Consider the following 495-nt stretch of genomic DNA (forward strand, 5'->3'; position numbering starts at 1 on the left):
GGGGGGGTGGGGGGCAGGTGTTGGGGGCAGCTGCCCAGGCCTGGGGAGATGGGAGGGGCAGGAGGCTCGTGAGGAACCTTCCAAGGCCCCGCAGGCACGTCCGCCCTTGGGTGGATGGGTGGGTGGATGGGTTGGGTGGATGCTGGCATTGTCTGGGGGGGGCTTGTGCCCCCCCCCCTACTATCAGAACAAGGCTGATGAGGGTGGGGTTGGGGATAAGGATGCAAAGAGGCCCCCGTCTGACCCTGCCTGCCCTCCCCACCCCCGGCTCCACTGCCAAAATACAAGTAAGAGATGGCTCCAGTGTGGGGTGCTGGCTTGGCCAGGCGGGCTTGTGGGGACACAGGTGGGACCCTCCAGCCTCTGCCTCGGGGGAGGGTGACGGGCTGGCAGCCTGGGGGAGCCTCGGGAGGAGGAAGGCGGCCCAGCGGCGCTGGCAGGGGACAAGAGAAGCAGGCAGGACCCCTCAGTGTCCTCTCGCCATCGCCAAGGACG

Source organism: Bison bison, unplaced genomic scaffold (genome assembly GCF_000754665.1).
Source record: "Bison bison bison isolate TAMUID 2011002044 unplaced genomic scaffold, Bison_UMD1.0 scf7180017864495, whole genome shotgun sequence".
Classification (NCBI taxonomy): domain Eukaryota; kingdom Metazoa; phylum Chordata; class Mammalia; order Artiodactyla; family Bovidae; genus Bison; species Bison bison.